The sequence below is a fragment of the Barbus barbus genome, assembly GCF_936440315.1.
Source record: "Barbus barbus genome assembly, chromosome: 9".
NCBI classification, from domain to species: Eukaryota; Metazoa; Chordata; class Actinopteri; order Cypriniformes; family Cyprinidae; genus Barbus; species Barbus barbus.
In genome coordinates this window covers 30,654,994-30,680,675 of record NC_136737.1, presented here as the reverse complement: position 1 = coordinate 30,680,675, position 25,682 = coordinate 30,654,994, and the positions used below count along the sequence as shown (strand labels likewise).

The window sequence follows — 25,682 nt, the reverse complement described above, 5'->3', positions numbered from 1 at the left end:
AAGACTAAACCTGACCACGTAGACGACTGAAGAACAATCATACAACCTCGGTCCCTATTATCTCTCTTCTGTTAATTCAATCTTTCTTAGCTCTCATGGGACCATGCAGTGTGTAGTAGTGTATATGATGGTGGTGGGGGAGGGATAATGTTTTGCAGTGTGTAGCTATATCTTACATTGATGGAAGGTGTATGAGGATGCGTTTACATATACTGTTGATAAAGTGTCTACATAATACATGTTTTTCCCTGTAAGAAAAATAAAATGCTTGTATAGTGATCTACAAAAACAGTCTTGTATCTCCTTGATTTAATCTCTGTTCAGGCAGGTCTTGCATGATAATTCTCTGCAGATAATTATAAGAAAATATATTCCATTCTTTGTTAACAACATCAAGTGCATTAAATGTTACATTATGTCAGGTTTTCCCAGATGGGGTCAAAAAGCTATAAATTAAATTAAAATTAAATGATTTAAAAGACAAGTATTTCAAAAATATGATTTGTTTATCTTTGTCATGTGACCATTTAATAGACATTAGAGTATAAAACTTATTGACTTAATTTTATCATTGATATAAGTTATTAACTAAAAATCTTAGAGCTTACTTCAAGCAAATGTGTTAGAGAATCCCTGCATTACATGTAAATATTAAATCGCACGAATTTGTACATTTTAATGTGTTTAAAAGACAAAAAGCTTTCCAAAGAGAGTTATGCATGGTTAAATAACCCACTGAATGATATTCATATAATAATAATGTTTCTATCAGGAGTTAATTAGATATGCAATGTTGAGAAAACACTTGTTAAAAGTCAAATGTTTTCTGTAAATTCAGTGATCAAATACTGTGTTTTGCTTAGTTTTCAGTGATAGACACATGACTAGCGGCTAGTCTGTGAGTGCTATTCCACAAAGAGTAGGCCTCAGAATGTAAATAACCGATAGGCTTTTTCAGAAAAAAATAAATATATATATATATCAAATACAAAAAGTATGGAGAATTTAAAAACTGCTTTTACTATGCTTTTAAAAGGTTATTTTAAAATGTAATATAATCTAATTACAAGTAGGCCTGCATAATGTCTGGAAATCTGATTACATAATCCATAAAATTATGTACAACAATTGCATTTTAGGTAATAGTACAAATCTCTACATATATAGTTTACATATACATCTTGTGCCACAATCAAGAATCTTGAATTAGCATTTCATTAAATGTCTTGGGTTAGGGCTGTCCTAATGTAAGTAACCAGGAAAATGTCAAAATTTACCCGGAAAGTGGCCTATTTCATCAATGTTTATAAATACATAAACCTAATCAGTTCAAGTAAGCAAATAATTTAGTATGCTATAAATTACTCAATCAATGCTCCATTAAATTAGTACAAAATCAGCCTGTAAAGACCAATTGTGTTTATTGAATCATTACTTATTTATATTGTGGTGATGATTAAATTATAAAATACAATGACACTTGTTCCTTTTGACCTGAAGAATGAGAAAACATGAGTTGAGGACAAGCAGGGCCCCACACTGGATAAAGATGACGAGGCTCCTCTTTTATCAAAGCCATTCTCTTCCATTGCTGAGTTATCTTGAATCCTCTAGAAATTATTAATACATTTGACTTTTGAGTCTTAGAGTCTTCTCCTTAGATTTTCCTGCAAACTTTGGAATGGGTTTAATGCTACTCTGAAGGATCTAGAGTGTCTTTGATATAAACTGAGACTTGTAGACTGGTAAACAAATAAATCATTACAGTAACATTGTTTTTGAGTTCCCTTCATTTTTCCTAAATGTTATGATCTTCCTAATACAAATTTATCTTTTGAACTTCAGTTGCCTTCAAACACTGAGACACTCATTTTGTTGCCCACTACCTCTGATGCTCCCACCACAAACCCTTCACCCATCTGCATTGCAAGGTCTTGTGTAAGTTCTGTCATCAAAAGCTTATTTTTCATCATCATCTGCTTTCATTATATTACCATAAAATTGACTAACAGTTATTTCCTCCTTAGAACTTTTTCTCACCCCATTTGATTTGTTCAGAAGCAATGTGCAGGCACTATTAGTTGATTGTTTATGTTTTGTATTATTAAAAGCATTGTTTGACTATACAGGGTAAATATTTTGTATTTTTAATATGGAATTTACTGTCCTAAATATATTATACATTTATGTTGTAAATGACTGTAAATACAGTTAGTTGTATGTCACTTTTTCTAGATTCAATTCACTGGGCCCATTTGGAGCAATCATTGTCTATGTTCTTATACAACATACTTTAATACCTTGCTATGCCTCACTGCTCCTCTCTGATGCCTCGGGAACAGTGGACGGACCAGTCTGTACCACCTCCACTTTAGCACACTCAACCCCCACATTTATTTCTTTCTTTCTTCCCTCTCTTCTGCTTTATAATCTAATTATTTACTGAATTATACTATTATTTGAATTATGTTCCCTCGTCCCTCTGTCCTTAATGAAAGAAGGAAAAAACTATATGTAGAGAGGTGTACAACTCATATTCATAATCTCACACCAACACTGCACATAGTTACATGTAAATTTAATTTCATTGTTTGTGCTCTTGTTTTGGCTTAGCTTGTTTGTTTTCAGATATGCTTTCTATTTACAGCACTGTTTTCTCATTCTTTATGTTGTGCTGTTTCTCTGTATGTCCTACTTTGTCCTGTTCTCTTGTTCTAAAGCAAATAAAAAAGAAAGCAGCAAAAGAGATGCAAATGCAGTGCATGATTTTAATTAGAGCATTATCATCCCTTGGGGAAAAAAGACAACATACCTTGTGCATCTAGACTCTAGTGAGAATATGGTTGTTCATATCTATATATTTACTAAACTGACAAGGACTAAGGTTAGTTATTTTTTCATTGTGTATATTATACTGTACACATACTCAATGGGCTTATAGTATTAAAAAATGACAATGTAATACAACAAATCACTTTTTTTATTTCCTTGAGCCCTTCTTGATTGTTTTCCTAGTGTTGCTGGGGGGGTTCCTCTGTGTGCCACACTTCAAGAATAGGCAGCTATGGTTAATCAGGAACTATTGGCTATATTGTGGGTGTCATCTTTGTAAAAGACCGGTCATCTGTTTGGGGTGATTCTCTACCTTTGGCCTGTAGCTGGGATCCTGGATATTTCAGACATTAAAAAAATGTGTTTTTGAAGTTTCAAAAGATATAAATAGAAGACCAAGTTGCACATAGTGAAAACACAAACCTTTATTTGTCCACTACAACAGAAACTTTGAACTCAAATGGACAAACAAACTGTCATTATGTACCGGTAATGTAATTAACACTGACTGAGGGTAATTTGAACATTCGCATTGCCTGCATCTGACCTGATTGCAAAGACACTATTTAAACTTGACACATTATTTTCCTTTTTTGATATTGTGCAGTGCTTTGACACGATTTGCATTGTAAAAAGCGCTATATAAGTAAAGGTGACTTGACTTGACTTGACATTATCCTCAGGCTCCCAGGTGGGTGGCCATGTCTTCTCACTGAAAAAAAGAAGTAAAACAACAACCAATTTGTGAGAACATTACAGTACTTAATTAAGTTGGCATGTTTACTTATTCTTACCAGGATGGACATGGCAACCAATGCACCAAGACCTCTTTACGTCCCTATGAATTAGGTGAGAAAAAACAGCCAATTACAAAAATCATCATTACATTTCCATCATGACATTGCATTATGTTACTGTGGTACAGCCACATCACAGCACAAACAGAGAGACAGGGTAGGGACAGGATTCTTACCACTTACCACAACTGCTGTTACCATATTCATAAGCAATGGAAATATACACCTGTACTTTAAATGTTATATAGATTATTTGTTATATTCATAGTACACTACTGTACAGAACATTTTACTCCAAATCTTTACAGTAACATACATTTACAATTCTTCATGTTGTTTATTTATTGATTGTGTACTGCGTGTGCTTCTCTTCGACCTCATGCTCTTTTGCACTGCCTTTACTCGTACTGAAATGAGTCCAATATCTTGCATGCAAGAGGTTCAATAAGCGACTAAGAATTCCAGATGTCATTTGCCAAAAAATTATTATATATTTAATGTGGGGTTTTTAAAATTACAACAGAGACAAATTTTGGGATACTCATCCATCCGTTTTGGAGCAAAAAACTATTATTTACATTGATAAATGTATTACATTAATTTATTGTAGAGGAAAAGGTCACCAGTATTATTAAACATAACATTAACAGACTGTAGATACAGATTAATGCCAACCTTTCTGAGACGCCTCCTAAACAAATTCCATTGGAAATGTGTCCAGAGATGCATGGAAAGGACATTCTGTATAAATGTAAAATTTAGTTAGAAGTGAATTAATTAAGAATATAAGAATCCGTTATATTTTTCTTTTTTTTTTCTTTCCTCTTTCCTCGCTTGTTCTTCCATTTACCTCTAACTATTTATGTCAATTCGCTAATTTAATATGATATCATAACAAACACGATACCGTCAGTCTCCGCAGCGTTTAAATGTTGTTGCAATGTTTTTGTTTCTTTCAAGTTTTTACTTGCATCCCTCTCTGCTTGCTTCTTTGTATATCTTTCTTACTTCTAACTCCTTTCACTGCACCGATCACCTGCTTTACTACACATACACACACACAACACCCTATATCACACATCTGCACGGCACGACCATGTACATATACATTCAGCGTCAACGCAACCACTCCGACCTTACAGCGCACACAGACATGAAGGACATACTCGGATACAAGCGCGTACGCCCGCTCATATCTTATTCATTTGAGCATCACACGCAGCGAACAGCATTAGCTACACACACACATCTATGGGCGCACTGAGGTTTGTCACATGGAATGTGAATGGAGCTGGCTCCAGAGAAAAGAGGTTAAAAATATTTAGCCAGCTTAAAAAACTACAGGCAGACATTGTCTTATTACAAGAGACTCATAGATCTGCCACAGCTACAGATCAACTTAAAACAACTGAGTTTCCTAATGTGTTCTCAGCCTGCTATAACTCTAGGCAAAGGGGGGTAGCAATTTTAATACATAAAAATGTTAATTTCACAGTACTCAACACAGTTATAGATCCAGAAGGTAGATTTCTAATCATTAAATTATCTATATTTGACAAAAAGTTATGTATTGTTAGTATATATGGTCCAAATGTTGATGACCCCTCTTTTTTTCACGGTTTTTTTACCGCACTCTCTGAACACCTAGATTGTGCATTTGTTCTTGGGGGAGACCTCAACTTTGGACTAAATAAAGAAATGGACAGGCTGAGTACAGCTGGAACTCAGCGCAATTGGGAATCCACAAATATAGTTAAACAGTACATGAGCGACTATGGACTTTGCGATGCATGGCGTTCTTTTCACCCCAACCGTAGGGAATATACTTTCTTCTCACATGTCCATCACTCTTACTCTCGTCTGGATTATTTCCTAGTCAGCAGCTCTCTGCTGAGTGACATTTCAGACACAGAGATAAACCCTATAGCTGTCAGCGATCATGCTGCTGTTTCTTTAACTCTAGTAAATAAGAAGGCCACTCCACCAAGTAATAACTGGAGATTCAATACATCATTGCTTAAAGACGATGATTTTATTAAATATTTTAAAGAAGAGTGGGCTTTATATTTAGACTATAATGACCTGCCTGGAACATCAGCATCTGTTCTCTGGGAAGCAGGCAAAGCTGTGATGAGAGGTAGAATAATCTCATTCTCATCGCATAAAAAGAAAAGAGAAAATAAATATATTCAGGAATTAGAAGAAACTATAAAAACTTTAGAAGAAGCCTACGTATCCTCCCAGGAACAGGAAATGCTGAAAAAAATACGTAAAGCAAAACTAGAATTAAATGAAATTATTAATAAAAAAACCCAATTCTTAGCACAAAGACTTCGCTGGCAAGAATTTGAATATGGTAACAAATCAGGTCAATTCCTAGCGAACCAGTTAAAAATAAATAAAGAAAAAACAACTATATGTGCTGTTAAAGATTTAACTGGGGATACAGTATATGACCCTGAAAGAATAAACAACACTTTCAGGGACTTTTACAAATCTTTATATTCTCCACAGATAAACCCATCTAAAGACGAAATTGACCAATTTCTTGACAATATAACTCTTCCGAAATTATCAGAAAATCAAGCGATGACATTGGATTCTCCACTGACATCAGATGAACTTCAGGAAGCCTTGAACAGTATGCCCAATAAAAAGGCTCCAGGTCCAGATGGCTTTCCAGCAGAATTCTATAAAGAATTCTGGGTAATTCTGTCACCAACATTCTACAGAATGTTGCAGGAAACCAAGGAAAATGGTAGACTTCCACCAAATATGAATTCTGCCAACATTAGTCTCTTGCTAAAACCAGGCAAAGACCCTGTATTGCCTACCAGCTATCGTCCAATATCCCTTATTAATGTGGACACTAAAATAATCTGCAAAGCTATCTCAAAAAGAATAGAGAAGATAACCCCTCTCATAATTCATTCCGACCAAACTGGTTTCATAAAAGGGAGGCACTCCTCAACAAATACACATAGGTTACTTAACTTGATAGACTATTCATGCAATAGAAACCTTAAAATTACAATATTGTCTCTAGATGCAGAAAAAGCTTTTGATAGGGTTAACTGGAATTTTCTATTTGCAACTTTACACAAATTTGGTTTTGGAAACTCTTTCATAAACTGGTTAAAAATATTATATAACTCTCCAACAGCATGTGTCAGGACAAATGGCCAAACATCCTCTAGCTTCTATCTTAAGAGGGGCACCAGGCAGGGATGCCCCCTCTCCCCCTCACTGTTTGCAGTTTTTATTGAACCACTAGCAGCAGCAATTAGACAGGCTACAGTGATTAAAGGCATTAAATGCAAGAATGTAGAACATAAAGTTAGTCTTTACGCAGATGATGTGTTACTTTTTCTTCAGCATTCACAAACCACTCTCTCTGAGGTAATTACATTAATAAACTCTTTCTCAAGAGTCTCAGATTATTCAATAAACTGGTTAAAATCAACAGTTCTTCCAATTAATTGCTCCTTCCAGAATTCCTCCACTCCACTGCAATCTGGAAATATTAAATATTTAGGTATTAATGTTTCTCCTAGGCTGACAGATTTGATTAAATTAAACCACATCCCACTTTTAAAGACGGTAGAAGATGATCTAACCAGATGGAAGTCTCTACCCATATCACTCATGGGAAGAGTCGCCTCAATAAAAATGATGGTTTTGCCAAGAATTAATTATTTATTTGCAATGATCCCGAGCAAACCATCACCTGACTGGTTTAGATCTCTGGACTCCTCCATCTCTAAATTCCTTTGGAAAGGTAAACCCCCGCGTATTAGCTTAAAAACGCTACAAAAGACCAAGGATAAAGGAGGACTAGATCTACCTAACTTTCACCACTATTTCTTAGCCAACAGGCTTCAACACATTTCAGGGTGGTTAAAACACACCCTCTTAGATGAGCCTTGGCTAGATGTAGAACAGGCATTATGCAATAATATAGAGATTTCGGATCTGCCATTCATTAGCTTGATCATCAAACGACACGTATGCTTCAAAAGCATCAGTATCAGCTCTTCTCTGACAGCATGGTGGGAGTTTCTAAAAATGACTGAGTCTTCACTAATCCCATGCAAACGTACCCCCATCTGGAACAATCCTGACATATTGCTAAACAATAATATGATGAACCTCACAGATTGGAGTTGTAAAGGTATTAAATACCTGGAACATATATTAGAAGGGACAGACTTTATTCCCTTTGACAAATTAGTTAAACAATATGGGATTAACAAAAACAGATTTTTAGAATATCAACAAATTAAATCTATTGTAAAAGGGAAATTTAAATCTAATCATATCAAATTACAAATACCACCAAGTGTGGCAGATTTTCTTAATCTCAAAACCCCCAAATTAATGTCTAAAATATACAGGACACTTTCCAAAATAGATGAATCAGTATCACTTCCTATTGCAAAATGGGAGGCAGATCTAGCAGTAAACTGGGACCATAATTTCTGGTCTCAGATATGTTTAAAAACCTTTGAACTGATTAGAAATCCTGGTTTACAATTAATACAATACAAAATCCTGCATAGAGTGCACTACACAGGTCATCGGATGTTCAGGATGGGTCTTACAGCTTCTAACAACTGCTCACACTGTCAAGGCAATACACCTGACAATTACATCCACGCTCTATGGTTCTGTCCACCTGTTCAGAGGTACTGGTACAGGATTTGTGAAGATTTATCAAAGTGTCTTAAATGCTCTATTCCAGCCTCTCCTTCAGTCTGCTTGTTGGGCGACCTAGATGGTGTCACTACAGAAGGTAACACAATCCACATGGCTTTCACTGCCCTATGCATTGCTAAGAAGACTGTCCTCATGAACTGGAAAAATAAAAATAATCTTAATATCAACCAATATAGAAATTATTTGTGGGATTATATTAGTCTTGACACAGCTTCTGCTGCCACATTAGATCAATCTCTCTGGACTCCTTTGATCAGCTCCATCACCTAGTGTGAGTGGGGGTCCTGATTCTGTCCGGCTGTGGTTTTTGCTGTTGGGGTGGCCATATGGGCTTGGGGCATCTGGGAGTTCCCTGGGGGTGGGTTTCTTGGGGGGTTCGGCGCTGGGGCTGCGATCTTGGCCTGGATGGGGTATTGGTGACTCTTGGGTGCTGTTTTTCTGGCGGCTGCATGCGGCGCTACTGGGGATGCCTGTGCCGGCGGACGTAGGTTGCCGGCCTGGCGGCTGCACTATTCCAGGGTTGGTCCGGGGGGGGCTTGGGGTTCTGGGGGCGCTCTGCCTCCCGGTTGGGGTTACGGCTGGGCCTGGGGGGCTTGGGTCCTGGTTGGTGTGCCGCCGGGAGCATGGGTTGGTGCATGCGCTTGGGCCCGGCCCTGGTGTGGGGGTCTTCGATGCATCGGTGCCTCCGCGGGGGGGATCCAATAGAGGCAGGAAAAAACGGGCCTAACCTGGGTGTCTTATTGTCTTATGTAGTCTGGGAGTTGAATGAGTGATGGGGTGGGGTAGTTTTTCCTCTGCTGTGGGGTCTGGTGGGCCGCCCCGGGCTGCCATGGGCCCTGGTCTGGATGGGCCTGGGCCCCCCGCCCTGGGCAGATTTGGGGTAACGGGGGTGCCTATGGGGGTCAGCGGGGGAGCTGGCTCCAGAGGGGGGGGGGGTATTTTGCCCCCTCTGATGCTTTCCTCCCCATCCCTAAGGCTTCACTTCTCCCGCTCCATCACACCAACACATAGGTAGGGTTTTGAGGTGCGGGTGTGTCGCTGGGATGCGGGGGAGGTGGTACTCCTCTGTCTCCTCGTGGCCACCTGCATCTCAATCACACATTACAGCTTAGACATTCTCATTACTTACTGTCACATGACACATACATATAGGGCCTTGGGGGTGGGCACACTGAATAGCATCCGGAGGGCGGTCTGTTCATTCAGCCTTCCCTCTGGTGCCAGTGCCCACTTCTCAATTTTAAGTTGCACATAGACATTGAGGGCTCTAGGGAGGGGACGAGCTGACACAAGCTTGTGGAAGGTGCCCCTCCCCTGTTTTAAAGCACCCCTGTTTTAAAGCACCTTAGAACAACACACACCAACACTACATTTGAGCGGGTGAGGTGAAGCATGGGGTCTCTTTTTTTTTTTTTTTTTTTTATCTCACACCCCTGTTCTCTGTTCTCTGTCCGGGGCCGGGGGCTGCAAGGATGAGCTGGCCGCCCGGTCGGGGTCTGGGCTGGTGGTCTTCTCTGCTGCTGCGGGGACCGGGGTGGTCTTCCTGTCCCCACGCCAGAGCGAAGGGGGTTCAGCTCCGGGATCGGGCGCTGATTACCCCTCTGGGGGTGGTGGTGCCTGGATCTAGGAGTATAGAGTGCATATAGGGAGTGTGAGTGTGGGTACCATGTCCATTTTTGTGTGTCTACATGTGGGGCGAGGGTGAGAATATTCGTTGCGTGCATGAGGGTGGGAACGTATGCTTGTGTATATGTGTGCTTGTTCGTCTACGTCTATGTGTCAGGTCGGGCCTTAGACTCCACCTCACTCATCATCTCAGTCGACCCCCACCCCACCACCATGCCCTGCCGGTGGAGGATGCCGCCGGTGCATTGGTGGTTTCTTGCGCCGGGGCAGGATGCTCGGGTGAGCGCTGGCCCACTCTCGGCGGTCGCTTGGCGGGGCCTGGCCCTACTGGCCTTGCTGGGCCCCGGTTGGGGGGTGGGGGGCCCTTGGATCTCCGGGCCCAGGGCTCGGTCTGCCCTGGTGTGGTCGGCTGCCGGCGGAGCCTGCGGGCTTGCCGCCACGGCACCCTGGGGTGTCTACACTGTGGCTGTCGGATGTCCCACCTTCGGGCTCTCCTCTGCCCTTTTCTGGGTGGGGGCCGCAGTTGTCCCTGCGGTGGTTCCCCTGGGGGTCCCGTGCCCTGGGGGGCCTCCGGATGTTTGGGGCCTGGGTCTCTTCCATGCCTGCTTCATGCCTTGCGGGATGGGGCTGTTGTTCCCCACACACACACTATTAAACATTTACATGGAGGAACCTTATGAACACAAGCGCGCTCACACACACAGGTGTACACTCAAGCATTCACATTGGTGTAAAAACGGGTGCTCACAGACACACATTGTTCTGATCTGCTGTTGCTTCAAAACTTATTTTGTAATATTAGTTATGCGTGTTGCTCAATAACATTTAACATTTAGAATTTATTGTGATTCATACAAATGTTGGTTGTTGCTGCAGTTTCTCTGATGTTGTGTCTTCTGTTGTGTCTTCTGTTGTTTTCTCTTTTTGTCAGCAGGTATCGAAGCAAATTGTCTGTTTTTTTTTTTTGTTTTGTTTTTTCCTCTCTCTCTCTATCCCCCATTCTCTTTTTTTTCCTCTCTCTCTCTCCCCCTTCTCTGTTGACTTTATCCACAATTTTTTTTTTTTTTTTTTTTTTTTTTTTTTTTTTCTAATTCCTTTTTTTTTTTTTTTTTTTTTTTTTTTAATTATTATTATTATTTTTATTATTATCATTATAATTATAATTATTATTTTTTTTTTTATTATTATTATTATTATTATTATAAAAAAAAAAAAAAAAAAAAAAAAAAAAGAAGTGAATTAATTACTTAACTTGAACAGAGAACGTATAAAAGTTTAAATGCAAAACAAATATGAAACATTTAAAAAATCTAAACAGCACTGAAACAACAAATATAAACATCAATATTATGAGAACTTTCCAAATAGATAACAACCTGTAATAGTTCAACAATGCTAAAGAGCTAAACTGGTCTCAAACTCAGTTCTTGGAGGGCCACAGTTCTACAGTTTTGCTCCAGTCCTACTTAAACACACCTGATCCAGCTAATCAACGTCTTCAAGATTATTAGGGTGCATTTCCTATTTGCGCATCCTTGTTTCCTTTCCTTGTGTCTTAGCTCACTCCCCCCCAGAATATGAGGTGAGGATGTGTAGAATGAAAATGAGGATGAAAGAATCAAAGGAAAGGTTATTTGTACTTTGGAATATTCTTGATCACTCAAGCGTCACTTCAAAGGGATCTGTCCTTATGTTGTTAAAGTTTATTTAAGACATTCGTATTAAATATCAATAAAAACAAGATGCCCCATTAAAATATATGACATGTATGATTTATTAAAACTGCAAAGGTAAAATATAAATGTAAATTATTATGACAGATGTGAAGGTGGAGGAGAAATGATATGTCCGTCAGGTTTGTCGATGAGAACTTCCGTATAGGATACACCTGTTTTCTTGCTCATAGCTCCTCTGGAAGCTTCCTCATTCCTCGTTCCTTGAATCCTCAGGTGCAATTAGAGCAGGGGTCAACAAACTTGATCCTGGAGGGCCGGTGTCCTGCAGAGTTTAACTCAACTTGCCTCAACACACCTGCCTGGAATTTTCAAGTATACCTAGCAAGACCATTTGTTCTGTGGTGTAGTGAACTGGTGAGCAGAAGGTTGCTGGTTCGATCTCCGCAGTCGTCACCACCGGTGTCTTTATTCCAGGTTGCTGCAGGGGGATTGGGGTCCCTGTAATAAGAGCACTGTAAGTCACTTCGGATAAAAGTGTCTGCCAAATGCATAACTGTAAATGAAAAAAAGAAAAAAAAAAAAAAATACATGAAAAAAAAACAAATAAATTAAATTGTAAATGCTTTTTTGTGTCTTGGCACAAACGCTCAATAAAGCTGCTTATTTCTTAGTTTATTTCTTCAAGGTACTACTATAATATAAATGCTTACATATATTTCATTTAATTTCTATTTGGGGCTTTAAAGGGTTATTTCACTCAAACATATAAATTCAGTCATTATTTACTCGCCTCAATGCTGTTCAATCCTTCTGTGTGTGTGTGTTTTTTTCCTTCCCCAAACACAAAAGGGGATTTTGATGAAGTTTGTCCTGCTGGTTTCTGTTCATTCAACATCAGTCAATGGAGCCTGACTTTCAGATTCTTCATGAAATTATTTGACGATGCTTTTGAAGCTTCTGAAACTCAGGTTTCATTGACTGATGTTGTATGAACAGAAACCAGCATAACAAACTTGAACAAAATCACATCCTCCATGTCTTTTGGTCTTTTTCTAGATGTTCTTGCTGGCTCTGGGGTCACTGAGGATGAAGAGACTACAGCAGCATCCGGTCCAGCTGAGGCAGTAAGGTCAGGTGGAGTGATGGAGCGTCTCATTCATGGCTCCAGACCATTTCCAGGAAGCTGCTGTGGACTCTCCATCCTCACTGCACACACCAGTCTGTGGAAACTTCAGATCCTGCAAAAGATGCACAAATATAATTTACAGGCAGTCATTTTAACAGCACAATGTCATTTGATTTCTGTATATTACATTTGGAGAGAGAGAGATTCCCTAACAATTTAGAGTTTACTTGGGCCAATAAAAGTGATTCAAGACAATCTCGTATTGATTATTGGCTCAAAATGTATGTCAAATTTTGATCTGAATGTCGGCATTCAATGTACCCCGTTGACCGACCACAAAACTATCTTTATTAATACCCCTTTAATGGCAGATTATGTAACAGGCCAATGCAGAGCTTCTTTTTGGAAACTTAACAGTTCACTGTTAGAATTACCAGATGTAGGATAAAATTTAAGAATTAATTGCTAGATATTGGAAGGCAGCCACAATTCAAAATTCTTTTGGTACCAATTGGGAGCTTTTTAAGTTTCAGACAGGTGTTTATTAAAGAAAAGTTGGAACACTTTTAGCCAAAAAAGAAGGGTTCTTGAAGACAACCTAATCATGAAATTATGTCTCTAGAGGAAAAATCTGAAATTGCAGATTTGTAAATGAAATTGGATGAATTGTACTTATCAAAGGCTAGGGATGCTTATATAAGATCCAGGAAAAAATGGCTCGAAGAGGGAGAACTCAATTCTGCATATTGTTTTAAGCTAGAAAAGCGTAATTTTACCCTCGCAACTATTGAACAACTTTGTGTTGATGGCAAAATTGTTAAAGATCCAAAGGAAATAGCAAACTACAGTGCCAGTTTTTACAAGAATCTTTATAGTTCAAGGTATTCAGAGCAGACAACGTCCTCATTTCTAGACTCGGTTAATTATGTTAAGGTTATATCTGAAAGGGATAGATTTTTCTGTGATAGCATTGTTACTCCTGAGGAAGTACAAAGAGCAATTAAGAGTTTGAAAAACAATAAGTCCCCAGGGTGTGATGGACTTACAGATGAGCTGTTGAACTTGCTCCCTTTTTAACTCAGGTTTTTAGAGAAAGTACTGAAAAAGAGGCTTTACCTCCTACATTGATGCAAGGTCTCATAACTTTAATTCCTAAACCTAAGAAAGATCTTACCAATTTAGACAACTGGAGACCCATCACACTCCTTAACAATGACTATAACATTTTCGCCATAATATTTGCTAAAAGACTTAAAGTTTGTTTGGATACTGTTATAGATGGGACTCAGTCTGGATTTATGAGGGACTGACATATAATGAATAATATTAGATTAGTTTTAGACTTATTGGATTATAGTGATTTGCTGGAACATAATAGTTTTATTGTTTTCCTGGATTTTTATAAAGCTTTTGATTCAGTTGAACATATATAAATATTTAAATCAGTGGAAAAATGTGGTTTTGGTGAATATTTTTGTAAGGCGGTAAGAACTCTATATTACAACTGTAGTAGCACAATTAAATTAAAATATGGTACTTCTCCTAGATTTTACTTGTCACGTGGTATTAGGCAAGGGTGTCCATTATCCCCTTATTTATTTTTACTAGTTTCCCAGATATTCGCTTCTTATATTTCTAATAGTGGTCTTCATGGTCTCTCTATTGCTGACAAACAGATACTCATCAGTCAGCTGCTGATGATACCACTCTTTTGTTGCAAGATGCTAACCACGTTCCTTTAGCATTAAAGTATATCCAGCAATTCTCCAAAGCATCAGGCCTGTTCTTGAACCTCTCAAAGTGTGAACTGATGTCCATCAAATAATGTCATTTGTCAGAAATTTGTAATATTCAAATCAAAGATCAAGTATCTTATTTAGGTGTTATTATAACAAAAAAACGAATTAGAAAGATGCTCCTTAAATTTTAATTCATTAATTGAGAGTACTCAGAAACTGAATATGTGGCTCCAGCGTGATGATCTCTCATTGAAGGGAAGAATCTTACTAGCTAAAGCTGAAGGTTTGTCAAGGTTAACATATGCTGCTCTCTCTTTGAATGTTGACTCTGCCATTCTTAAAAAAACTGATACAATGCTTCTCAACTTTGTTTGGAAGAATGAAACTCATTTTATTAGAAAAACTGTACTTATTATCACCATTGAGAAAGGGGGTTTAAACTTTCTTGATTTCACCACTTTGGATTACGTGTCCGACTCTCTAACCATTAGGCCACGACTTCCCGACTTCATTACCTCACAAATATTTAATTACTAACAAAATGAGAGAAATTGCATTTAAGTTGATTCATAGAGTTTACGAGGATAAGTGCTCTCTTAAAAGACTTAAGAATGATATTAACACCAACTGTTCTTTCTGTTTAGAAAACAATGAAACGTCTTTATATTCATTCTGGAATTGCTCTTACACAACATCATTTCGGTGTGACATTTTTGACTTTATCAAATGTTATGTGAATCCTAATTTTAAGTACTTATAGAAATGTTATTTTTGGCTTTCATGATTGTGAAAAGAGAAATTATGCTTATTTTGTAAACTTTGTTTTCCTTTTGGCTAAATATCATATTCATATGTGTACATTTTCTGGGGCAAACCTCTTTTTTTGAGATTCAAAGTTGAACTGAAAATGTATTTTGATTCCATTGAGTTTTCCAGGAATTTAAAAGCAATGAGAACGGTGGCTTTTCTGAGGGACTTGGCGCTTCCTTTGGACTGAGAGACCCAGGATTGTTATGTTATTGTGAGTTAATGTTGACAATTGTTATTGTTCTTTTTCAAGTATTCAATAAAAAAAATTAATAAAAAAAAATAGCCGCTCCCAGCACTGTATCTGTTGTGTGGGTGTGTTCGAAATCACATACTTCCCTACTATATAGTATGGGAAAAACAGTAGGCGAGGCGGGTAATATGTCCGAATTCATAGTATTCGAAAAACAGTAGGCGAGGTGGGTAATATGTCCGAATTAATAGTATTCAAAAAACAGTAGACGAGGTGGGTAATATGTCCGAAATCATAGTATTCAAAAAACAGTAGGCGAGGTGGGTAATATGTCCGAATTCATAGTATTCGAAAAACAGTAGGCGAGGTGGGTAATATGTCCGAATTCATAGTATTCGAAAAACAGTAGGCGAGGTGGGTAATATGTCCGAATTCATAGTATTCGAAAAACAGTAGGCGAGGTGGGTAATGTCAGAATTCATAGTATTCGAAAAACAGTAGGCGAGGTGGGTAATATGTCCGAATTCATAGTATTCGAAAAACAGTAGGCGAGGTGGGTAATATGTCCGAATTCATAGTATTCGAAAAACAGTAGGCGAGGTGGGTAATATGTCCGAATTCATAGTATTCGAAAAACAGTAGGCGAGGTGGGTAATATGTCCGAATTCATAGTATTCGAAAAACAGTAGGCGAGGTGGGTAATATGTACGAATTCATAGTATTCGAAAAACAGTAGGCGAGGCGGGTAATATGTCCGAATTCATAGTATTCGAAAAACAGTAGGCGAGGTGGGTAATATGTCCGAATTCATAGTATTCGAAAAACAGTAGGCGAGGTGGGTAATATGTCCGAATTCATAGTATTCGAAAAACAGTAGGCGAGGCGGGTAATATGTCCGAATTCATAGTATTCGAAAAACAGTAGGCGAGGCGGGTAATATGTCCGAATTCATAGTATTCAAAAAACAGTAGGCGAGGTGGGTAATATGTCCGAATTCATAGTATTCAAAAAACAGTAGGCGAGGTGGGTAATATGTCCGAATTCATAGTATTCAAAAAACAGTAGGCGAGGTGGGTAATATGTCCGAATTCATAGTATTCGAAAAACAGTAGGCGAGGTGGGTAATATCTCCGAATTCATAGTATTCGAAAAACAGTAGGCGAGGTGGGTAATGTGTCCGAATTCATAGTATTCGAAAAACAGTAGGCGAGGTGGGTAATATGTACGAATTCATAGTATTCGAAAAACAGTAGGCGAGGCGGGTAATATGTCCAAATTCATAGTATTCGAAAAACAGTATTCGAGGCGGGTAATATGTCCGAATTCATAGTATTCGAAAAACAGTAGGCGAGGCGGGTAATATGTCCGAATTCATAGTATTCAAAAAACAGTAGGCGAGGCGGGTAATATGTCCGAATTCATAGTATTCAAAAAACAGTAGGCGAGGCGGGTAATATGTCCGAATTCATAGTATTCAAAAAACAGTAGGCGAGGTGGGTAATATGTCCGAATTCATAGTATTCAAAAAACAGTAGGCGAGGTGGGTAATATGTCCGAATTCATAGTATTCAAAAAACAGTAGGGGAGGTGGGTAATATGTCCGAATTCATAGTATTCGAAAAACAGTAGGCGAGGCGGGTAATATGTCCGAATTCATAGTATTCGAAAAACAGTAGGCGAGGTGGGTAATATGTCCGAATTCATAGTATTCGAAAAACAGTAGGCGAGGCGGGTAATATGTCCGAATTCATAGTATTCGAAAAACAGTAGGCGAGGGGGGTAATATGTCCGAATTCATAGTATTCGAAAAACAGTAGGCGAGGCGAGTAGTATGTCCGAATTCATAGTATTCGAAAAACAGTAGGCGAGGCGGGTAATATGTCCGAATTCATAGTATTCAAAAAACAGTAGGCGAGGGGGGTAATATGTCCGAATTCATAGTATTCGAAAAACAGTAGGCGAGGCGAGTAGTATGTCCGAATTCATAGTATTCGAAAAACAGTAGGCGAGGTGGGTAATATGTCTGAATTCATAGTATTTGAAAAACAGTAGGCGAGGCGAGTAGTATGTCCGAATTCATAGTATTCAAAAAACAGTAGGCGAGGCGGGTAATATGTCTGAATTCATAGTATTCGAAAAACAGTAGGCGAGGCGGGTAATATGTCTGAATTCATAGTATTCAAAAAACAGTAGGCGAGGCGGGTAATATGTCTGAATTCATAGTATTCGAAAAACAGTAGGCGAGGGGGGTAATATGTCCGAATTCATAGTATTCAAAAAACAGTAGGCGAGGCGGGTAATATGTCCGAATTCATAGTATTCGAAAAACAGTAGGCGAGGCGGGTAATATGTCCGAATTCATTGTATTCGAAAAACAGTAGGCGAGGGGGGTAATATGTCCGAATTCATAGTATTCGAAAAACAGTAGGCGAGGCGGGTAATATGTCCGAATTCATAGTATTCGAAAAACAGTAGGCGAGAAGTACCCGCATGACCTACTACTTCCGACCAAATTCTGTAGTAGGCAAACGATGGACACTTTACTATCCCATGAGGCCTCGGGAGAAAAAGCGTCATATTCAAAAAATGGCGGAAGGAGGCGACGCGGCTGTTTTCAAGTGTAAGTACCTCAAGGAAAAACGTTGTTCATTGTGGTTAAATTGTACTTGTTTAAAATCATCCAAGTAAACGGCTTACTTGTTGAAGGTTCAAACAATGTAAACAGATGAGACGATTTTGTCAATTGCTGTTAAAAGATGTTTAATCAATGCAGTACATCAGCTTGTTAACACTGCTTTCCTTGAACAGACGGTTCGTTTAGTAATTTAATGAGATTAAGTTACAAAACTTAGGGGAATTAAAGCGATTTTATTTCTCTTTTACCAGTGCTGATATTTTGAGAGAAATTTGTTGGAAACAGAAAAATACTGTTAATAAGTGCCTTAGCTTGCCATTGTAGCATTGATAGATTGATCAATAATTATCACTAATGTTGATGTGACATTGAGAAACTATTTTAAAGCAATATCTTATAAATATAACTTCAAAACAATATCAAAATATTTTCTTCCCCTGTATAAGACGAGGAACAAAAATGAGTGGAGGAAAAAAGTGGAAATTCAAAATTGACCCCAGGAATAAAGTAATAAATTTGTAAAATTAAGCCCAAATAATATAACCCCCAAGTGACATTTGTGATATTGCTAGAATTTCAAAGACCTGTGATATGAATTCCTGGTTTCTGCAGGTCTAAAAAGTTCTTAAAATGTCTTAAGTAGTGCCGTCTAATTAATTGCATCCAAAAATAAAAGTTTGTGTTTATATAATGTGTGTATTGTGAATATTTATATGTATGTTTAAATACAAACACATGTGTACATTTAAATATTTACATGTGTATTATATATATTTTCATCATATCACCAATCATGAACTGATTTGCAGTCCTAACCTGTTAAATGGTCTTACAGGTAATCATGCACTTGAACAGCAGGCACACAGTTGTCTGGTGCAGACACACCTGTGGCCAGATTGTCCCACACATTCTCTCCTGCACTGGCTTTGTGTTTCGGGATTCAGGTTGGTCATCGTCATGATCCTCACAACTTCTGGATCAACAATGTCCCTGTTCTGACGACAGAGGTTGTGGAGCACAGCACGCAGCAACATCTGGCACAAAGGCAGGGCTCAGTTCATTTGCTGGTGGTTCACTTCGGATGTGACAGCCATATATTGTTGCAGCCACCACATGGAAAGTTGGAGACCCTGCCAGCTGCTCCCACTGTCTCCAGGTCATCTGCGGTGGGGAAAGCAATCAGCCTTCTCACAATCCTGAGACTGCCCTGCTCATTCTGGGCACAATGTCATGCACAGAGGAGTTGGGGATGTCGAAGGCCAGTGACAGCACCCAGCATTATGATGCTGCTGTGTGTGCATATTGTCTATAATGTATATATTATGTATGTATTTATGTGTATGTACAGTGTTGTGGAGTAACTAGTTACATGTAACTAAATGACGTAATTTAATTACAAAATAAATGTAATTGTAATCAGTTACAATTACTGAGAAAAAATGTGTAATTAAATTAGTTACTTATGAAAATGTTATTATATTGTATTTAAACTCAGAATGATCTCAAAGTATTTTCTGGTAGCTGTGCTTTTAAATTAAATGACTTATTATTAATCTTAATTCAAGTGATGAAGGACTAATCAGTGTGGAGTACTGTGAAATGAACCCTGTCTGGTTTATATGATTGAAACTGATTAACAGTTGAAAACATTAGAAAATTATCAAATGTAATCAGTTTAGTTCACTACTTCTTACAGCTGGCTGTGGGGTTTTTATTCTGAGGTCAAATTTACTAGATAAATAGGTGATGATACTTCTATTGTGTTTTGTTTATGTATTGTTTATATATATATAGTGAATTGGTGTGTGTATATAATTATTTATCATTTATTTTTATTTGCATTCATTTAATACAATAAATTACTCAAAATCAGCAGGTTCACAGCTGTGGCTACTCTTATTCTGAGGTCAATTTTACTTGCTATATATTTGGTAAATGCTGTCGACGAAGAGGTAATCTACGAGCAGCTGACCGACGCAAAAACACAGACGAAAGCGGTAAGAATAGCAAACAAAAACACATCGCCGATGTTTGTTCAGGAGAGTGGGCACTTTACATTTTTGCGCTGCCTTGACGACGAATGTCACGTGATAATATCAACATGGCGGATGTAGTACGTACTAGTTTCATTCATACTACCCACATTCATGCTATATAGAGCGCACTTTTTTAACGGTCGGGAAGTACGTTTGAATTCAAGTTCCGTCTTTTACTCCGTTTTCTACTTCTGACACCATGTAGCGCTCGTCACCGATTAACTACACGAGTCGGCAGGTTTCTGTTAAACAGTGCCATTACTTTATTGAACATGAATCATATGTCAGTTGCATCATCCTTAACACAGCTTTTTATAAAGATGAACAAGAAACAATGCTCCACCAAACAAAAACAAAAAAAATATTCTATAGTATAATACATTATTAATATTTTATCCATAATTTATAAATAAAATATCAACACATATTTAAACAACAGTATATACACTGAAAACAATTAAGTACATCATGTGGTAACATCTACAATAACTGGTTTTGTTGAATTGAAATAAATGATTTAAGATTATAACTGAATTCAACCAGCCTGAAAAAACTAGTTTTACTGAAGCATAACTGTCAGTAGATGTAACCTGATTTCTCCAGTTAGGTAAAATTACTTAAAGGCTACTCGAAGCATCTCCGTCGTATTCTTTAGAGGAATGATCAGCATTGCGAGCTTTAGCCTTATGTCTGGTACGGATGGTGTAGGAAACATCAGGATTTTCAGTCTTGTGATCCTTGGCTTTACTCTTCCTGCTTTTCCCTTTGAGATCTTCATCATTGCCGTCATCATCTTCACAGTTATCAATATCCTCACACACCAGATGTTCAAAGCAACTGCTCAGTTCATCTACAGGCTGATTCTGGCCGTTGAAGTCTCTCTGTGTTTTCCCAGCAGCTCTGTGCATGAGCCCGCTTCTCATTTTCTTGATGAAGTCTTCACCCACCGAGCTGACAACTGCATCCTTCAGCTGTTTGAAGAGCCGCTCGGTGTTTGAGCCCCTCACCAGCAAAGAGTGCAGCGTGATGCCTCTCCTGAGCTCTTCCACAACATCGTGCACCAGTCTTCCCCGGTACAAACTAAACACAACACCACAATAACACCTTTAGTATTCATGAGCAACAACACCAGTGGACACTTTTAACATCTCAATTTAGAAATCTTTCTAATATTATTATCAATGTTGGAAAAAGCTGTGCTGTGATAAATGTTTTGGTGATTCTTTGATTAATAGAAAGTTAAAAATAACTTTTATTTGTGAATTTATGTCATTTGAATATCAATGTGTGTGTGTGTTACATTATTATTTATTTTTTCAAGCATTTTAAATTACATTTAGGAAGTCACAACCAGGAAGCAGGATTGTTAACAATGCAAATCAAAATGATAATTATTATCAAATAATCAGTGCAAGCTTTCAAGATGGTTTATGAGTAATAAATGGATGTTGTACCGTGCGACCTCTGGTTCAGATACAGGAAAACACAGTAAACGATTGAGACAGAGACCCCACTTCAGGCAGGACTGCCATTGGCTGTATAGATGAGCCATTTTATGCTCCAGAGAGATCCCTCTTCGACCACTTTGTAGCTTCTTAAGTTTCAACAGCATGTCTAAATCCCCAAACCAAAAAATAACATGTATTCACACTTTTTTATGTTACAGTACATACTGGCTTAACACACATTTCAAGAACCTCCGCAGTATTTCTGCTATTTTCCCCATGCCATTTAGGTCATCATTTGCTCACAATTACGTGACAATGGTGGCAATGGCATACACTGCATGTGCCTGAGTTTGCTTTATTATTTATTGCATGCTCTAAGGAAGTCTTCTTCTAACAAGATAATGATTGATAATTTCAATACCTGTTTGTGTTTGAGGTGTACTGCAGCATTCGTATAGTTGTATAGCATTCGTATAGTTGTATAGCATTCGTATAGTTGTATTTTTTATCCTTTATTCTTTTAGTTTGTATAGGGTAAATACTTATATATAGTATACTTATAGTTAAATCTGTTAGTAGTGTATAGGTTTATAGTGTTTTTTCTTACTTCATTGTTGTATGTCTGTATTTATGTAGCACCGTGGTCCTGCGAGACACGACATTTCGTTCCACTGCATGTCCCCACATGTAGCGGAATGACAATAAAGCTCAACTTGAACTTGAACTTGAACTTGAACTGTCCATAGACCATTCCCAGCAGCAGTCCCCAAAGATGCACTTTGGACGGTGGAGGCTGTGCATTTACTAGCCAGTAACTTGTCACAAAAAGTTGCAGCTGTAGAGCAGGTTGGATCTCTCTTACCGTCTCCGACGACACACCCAAAGTGTCCAGGAGCACCTGAAGTCACACGTGTGGTTCCTAGAAACATTAGAATGACAAATACTGTAGAACAAACAATTCAATTTCACTTCAAAAGAGAGCTAAGACATCTTCTTTACCTTCCATAATGTTTCCAGATGAAGTCCTTCCATCACCCTGGTCTTTATGGCTTCAACTTTCTGACTGCTTAGCTTTGATTGTTGTCTGCCATATTCCTCTACATAATGCTTGCTTGTGCCAGTGAATGTTTTAATGGCTGACTCTAGTTTATCTGCAGTCTGTTGTTCTCCCAGCAACAGTAACCCGTAAATCACTTGGCGTATGGGACGAGAGGTTTCACTGCAACAGGGCAGTTTAAAGTCTTCAACCTGGATTGTCAAGGAAAGCCTTTGATGTACCAGTGCATCAATAATGGAGGAGCTCATCTTTCCCTCAAGTAGGAGACTCAAGGTCCATGTCGGCAGAACTTGCAGTGGACCTGTAGAAGCTGTCTGGGGAATCGTCTTTGAGAGGAAGAACTGGGCAAGATAGCCAGAGATGAGCTTGTACTCTTGGATTCCCTTGGAAAGTGCTTCTTGGACGAGGGGTTTTTCTTTGTTGCGTGTTAGTTTCAGCAAAGCACTTACAGCTGCATCTGTCCCTGGGAACTGGGATAACCAGTTAATTAAACCATCAACCCGGGCATGCTCCGTGTCAGGCGTTGAGTATTTCTCCCAACCCAGGCTTTTGATATTTTGCAGGTCCACATAATCAGTACCTAAGATGGTAGCAAAGACTGGGAGAAGCTCAGGGTTCATTCTGAAGGATTCACAGAATTTTCCCACTGTAAAGTGTTTGGCTTGGATGAACTTTTTGTTTGTGTGTCTGTTCACGTTCACGTTTTTCCACTGGAAATGTGTGATTGGCAGGAATCCCGCCCTGAGGTTGAATACATAGAAGTCACTGTCGTTGGACAAAACTGGACAATCCCATTCTTTCGCCAAAGCAGCGATTTCCCAATCAGCCTCTTCAAGACACTGAATCAGTGGTACCTTGAGTTATGAAGGAGCTGTCTGAACACATTTTTGACGAGAAGAGGAAGGACCTTGGCTCTTTTCCCTGCTGACAGGGTAAAGGCTGCATTTATTTTCTCCTGTTTTCGTTTCCTAAGAGTGTCCCATTTTTTGTCAGTGTGGTCAGCGCCGCCATCAAGTACAACATAAGGGTGAATGTCACAGTCTCTGAGGTTCTCAAAGAACCGTATGATCAACTCCTCAAAATCATCATAGTCTCCTCCATGCATCTGATCCAAATTGCAGTCAAAGTACAGGGTGTAGTATAAGCTACAGCCATCGATTATTAGTCGACTGTCTCTAAAAGCCCAGCTTCTTAAATCATTTCTGTTGCTGCTCTCAATGAAGGTCCTCAGTCCTTCGACTCCCATGTTGACAAAGTTATGTCACTAACTCGCAGCAATATTTTGGTTTCTACTTGCTGTAAAATCATAATAAAGAATTTTCTAATTATTGAGATATTGTCATTATTTATCAATTTATTATGGAAATTATATAATATATAAAAATATTTCGTATGATATACAATTGAATAAAATAATTTATATGCATTATATAAAAGCATGTTATTTCATGATATAATCTCTATAAAGTCACTGTGATGATAATGATATGCAGCTCGTTGGATCTTTATTCAAACAACAGCAGCAGAAACAAATTCATAATTCCTCTGCTATCAAATATCGGTCTTGATTTGGACTACGTACGTAAGAAGTAGCCTAATATATTTGAGTAGAAACAATATTAAAGTAATAATAAAGATCTTACTGATTGTTTAGAAATGTGTGTGAGGCGTCTGCGAGCTGCATGTATCCGAATACGTTGTATTTCTTATTATATAAAACAGACAGGAAACTAACTGTGATGTGATGAAACTATGGCCTCAGAACTATAATAAACACAAGCCTGTCATGGATACCTCTAACATAAATATATCCATCAATCACCTGGGTGTGTTTATAAAACAGTATGACAAGCAGTAGTTTTACAGAGAGATGTGAAGCCACAAATTCATTTGTTTAATGGATGCATTACTCTTCTCTCTCTCTTTTTTGCCAGTTCTGCAAGAACATGCAGATGTAACCTCCAAACGAGTTACTGTGTCCCCCCACATGCCATCCTCTCTCCTCCTTGCTGAACACATGGATTTTGAAAGTGAAAGTGAAACCGATAAATCCGCGCACATAAGGAGAGGAAAGGGTTAAAATAAATGCTGAAGGACTTATTTAAACATGTACAAAGTGAACGGCAGTACTTACGTTTCATCGCCTATAGCTCTGGTCAGCTCGGACTATTCTAAGAAACACCAGCATACATTTCAAGAGAAGGGTCCAGTCTTCAAAATGCATCCCACTTTTTAATCCAAAACAACGACAGAATAGGGGGAAACACGACAGATCCTTTGTTTACATGAACGTTTCGAGTTATAGTTATCGATAGCGTCCATTTTCCAACAAATATCGATTCTAATTTGTATTCCAGCTTTGAAACGCCATCTATTTCCAGCAGAATCGTCTCTTCCGAGTAAAAAGAGCCCTCCCTCGTCTCTCTCCTTCAATCACAGGCGCTGTTATAACCCGGAACTGACAGGGAGTCAGCGATATGTTTACTAAACCTCTGTCATGTAAAAACAATGTCTTTTGCATGTTTTGTGTTTTCATTAGTTAAAAAAAATGATCAAATCTGTTTTGGTTCACTGTTTTCATTGTTCAAATTGTTCAAAATAAAGACTGCCCAGCTAACACAAATACGTTTCGTTGTGGCAACCGGAAAAGTGAAAGCTGCGTATGCGTCGCCACGACGTAACTTTGTGACATTGCTAGTTCGTAACTGCGACGTCGTGGCAACGTTACGGATCAATAGTTGTGTGCTGGTAATCAGTTGGCAATTTTTTATAATTATTTATTTTCTGTGGGCGGACATGCAGTAGTTTAACCTAATTTATGTCCTCGTATGCCCAAACTAATGTAAAACGAATTTAATTCATTTATTTTGGAAAAACACACAAATATGAACAGTAAAATACACCCAAATTATTAATAAAAACATAGGATATACAGCGAAATATGAATGAAAGCATTCAGGAGGTTCCGTGCTCAGCATCATTATAAACAGATAT

General features: G+C 38.3%; 2 protein-coding genes and 1 pseudogene across 3 annotated transcripts in view; all 3 read right to left on the bottom strand.

Annotated features, from left to right (window-relative positions):
* The window catches only part of LOC306874651 (NLR family CARD domain-containing protein 3-like), a 311,376-nt gene that overhangs the window by 93,866 nt on the left and 191,828 nt on the right, over positions 1–25,682 (bottom strand). The window lies entirely within an intron of this gene.
* The window catches only part of LOC306874658 (NLR family CARD domain-containing protein 3-like), a gene marked incomplete at its 3' end in the record, with an annotated part of 195,623 nt that overhangs the window by 56,470 nt on the left and 113,471 nt on the right, over positions 1–25,682 (bottom strand). The window lies entirely within an intron of this gene.
* Positions 20,663–23,934, bottom strand: LOC306874581 (single-strand DNA endonuclease ASTE1-like; annotated as a pseudogene). Its single transcript has 3 exons — positions 22,631–23,934; positions 22,351–22,550; positions 20,663–21,263 (listed from the first exon to the last, which is right to left on the bottom strand). The product of its transcript is annotated as a single-strand DNA endonuclease ASTE1-like (transcript).